Source organism: Exserohilum turcica (assembly GCF_000359705.1).
Source record: "Exserohilum turcica Et28A unplaced genomic scaffold SETTUscaffold_14, whole genome shotgun sequence".
Lineage (NCBI taxonomy): Eukaryota > Fungi > Ascomycota > Dothideomycetes > Pleosporales > Pleosporaceae > Exserohilum > Exserohilum turcicum.
Genome location: NW_007359959.1, coordinates 351,378 through 354,416, shown reverse-complemented (window position 1 = coordinate 354,416; position 3,039 = coordinate 351,378).

The window sequence follows — 3,039 nt, the reverse complement described above, 5'->3', positions numbered from 1 at the left end:
ATTTAGACTAGGATCAGGCCCGATGGCCTCACCAATATTGTTCGTAAAGAAGCCCAACGGAAAGTGGCGACTGTGCGTCGACTACAGAAGGTTGAATGGGGTTACTCGAAAGAATAGATACCCACTACCACTTATATTGGAGCTCATGGATCGACTCCAGGGAGCTAAGTGGTTCACGAAGTTCGATGTCCGGGAGGGATTTTACCGGATTAGGATCAAGGAAGGAGACGAATGGAAGACAGCGTTTAAGACGAAATATGGACTGTTCGAGTATACGGTAATGCCGTTCGGATTGACGAATGCGCCGGCAACCTTTCAATCAGTCATTAACAGCGCTCTCCACGAATACCTTGGAATCTTCGCGACAGCGTACCTAGACAATGTACTGGTGTACTCTAGAGGATCGCTCGAAGAATATGTTAAACATGTCAAGAAGGTCTTACGAAAGCTTAAAGAATATAAGCTATACCTTCAAGCCAAGAAGTGTGAATTCCACACGCAGGAAACGGAATTCCTAGGCTTTATTATCTTAACAGAAGGTGTTAAGATGAATCCAAAGAAAATCCAGACTATACAGGAATGGCCAAAACCTAAAATAGTCAAGGACGTGCAATCCTTCCTAGGATTTGCGAACTTCTACTGAAAGTTCATTAGGAATTACTCCTGGATTACGACACCACTTACGGAGATTACGAAGAAAGACATAGGGTTTAAATGGACTAAAGAATGTTAGGAAGCCTTTGAAGAACTAAAGCAGATGTTCCTCGAAGCACCCGTACTGGAGATGTACGATCTAAGACGGAAAACCAGAGTTGAGACCGATGCGTCTGATTACGCACTAGGAGCTGTACTGTCACAGCAGTGCCTAGATGGGAAATGGAGACTAGTGTTCTACCATTCACGAAAGTTCTTAGGAGTAGAACTAAACCACGATGTTCACGACAAGGAACTACTTGGAGTAGTCGACGCCTTTGAACAATGGGAGGTGTACCTGTTAGGTCTCCTAGACATGATTGAAGTATTCACCGATCACCAGAACCTAACGAGTTTCATGACAACCAAGAAACTCAACCGACGACAAGTTCGATGGGCCGAAATGCTCGCCCAATTCGACTTTAAAATAACGCACCGAGCGGGATCGCTCAACGGAGCCGCTGATGCTCTAAGCCGAAGATCCGACCTACGAGAAGAAGGACACAAGGAGCCATACAACGCAGTCCTCAGGCAGATGCCTGATGGAAGCTTGAGGTATAACAAGCCTGACCTAGTCAAGGTCAGCGTAGTAGCTCACTAAGTCACGACTCTTTAACAATAATGGCAAGAGAAAGCCACGCAATGGCGACAGGAACCAGAATACCCGCTAGAAGTAACTAACGATGGGATAGAACTCACGGCTTTGAGAGAAGGAATACGAACGTATGTGCCTCCTTATATGAGAATGGAACTTATCAAGACCCTGCACGAGTCCCTAGAATATGGACACGCAGCGGTAGACGAAATGGTTAGAAGACTGAAAAGGATGTTCGATATACCACGCTTGCGAGCGAAGGTGCAGGAAGTCCTAGGCAACTGTTTGGCATGTTACTAGAACAAGCCTAAGAGACATAAGCCCTACGGCCTGTTACAACCCTTACCGCCACTGATACGACTATGGAGTAGTGTAACGATGGACTTCATAGTGAAGCTCCCGAAATCGTTAGAACTAGGATTAGCTCGACTTTGCGACACAATCCTAGTAATCGTATGTTGATTGACTAAAGGAGCCAAGTTTGTGCCCACAGAAGAAACTATTACGGCAGATGAATGCGCGTATGAAGTCTGGAAAGCACTAGTATTAGAGCATGGGATACCTGAGGAATTTATTACGGACAGAGATAAGCTGTTTACGTCGAAACATTAGTCGACGTTCCTAGCAAAGATGAGAATTAAGAAAAAGCTATCGACTAGCTTTCACCTAGAAACAGACGGACAGACGGAACGAACGAACCAGACGCTGGAGGAGTATTTGCGATTCTACACCAACAAGCTGCAAGACAACTAGGTTAAGCTCTTGCCGACAGCACAATTGGCGTACAATAGTAGAAAATCGGCAACGACGAAATACTCTCCGCACTACGCGAACTACGGATATGAGCTAGTTGCTCATTGAGATCCGAAGGATATTAAAAGCATTGCAGTTAGAGCAGACGACAAAGCTCGACTAATGCGAGAATTGCACGAGCAATTGAGCAAGAATATAGCTTACAGGAACCTTACGGCATCTAAGGCTGCGAATAAACAAAGGATTAAGGGACTAACCTTTAAGAAGAGGGACAAAGTCTTCTTATCACAACAAAACCTAAAGACTAAACGGCTAAGCAAGAAACTGGATAATCTCCAATTAGGACCATTTGAAATCCTAGAGACAATTGGACTAGTAAACTACAAACTCCAGCTACCACCAGGCATGCGCATACACAACGTGTTCCACAAGAAGCTATTAGAACCAGCACCCCAAAACGCCGAGCTAATGGAAGATATCGAGCTCAAAGACGACGAGTACGTAGTCGAGGAAATCAAGGACCTACGGAAAATCGGCAGTCAGTGGAAGTACCTAGTCAAATGGCAAGGATGGCCAGAGAGCTATAACACTTGGGAACCGGAGGAAAATTTGACGAACTGCAAGTCACTGGTACGTGAGTACCATCGGAAAAATCCACAGAAGCGAGAATCGGATTCTCGTAGGAAAGGAAGTAATCAAGAGGTAAAGGGTCGAAAGAAGAAGAAGAGTAATCAGCCTGTAACCAGCCCGGGTCAGTCGATTGTACGGGTAGCGATGGTTCGGTTGCCGGAAACTCCATACCAGGGGCGGAACTCCCCTCAGCCTCCTCTTTTTCACGATTCTGAAGGTTCAGAATGGCATGATCACGGTCAGCGTACGCTCGCTCTCGCTCCTCGACCTCTAGGAGCTCGCGACGAAGTCGCGCGGTCTGTTCCTCAGAACGAGCAAGCTCAAGACGCTTTTGACGCTTCTCAGCCTCAACCTTTTCCCACTCTTCC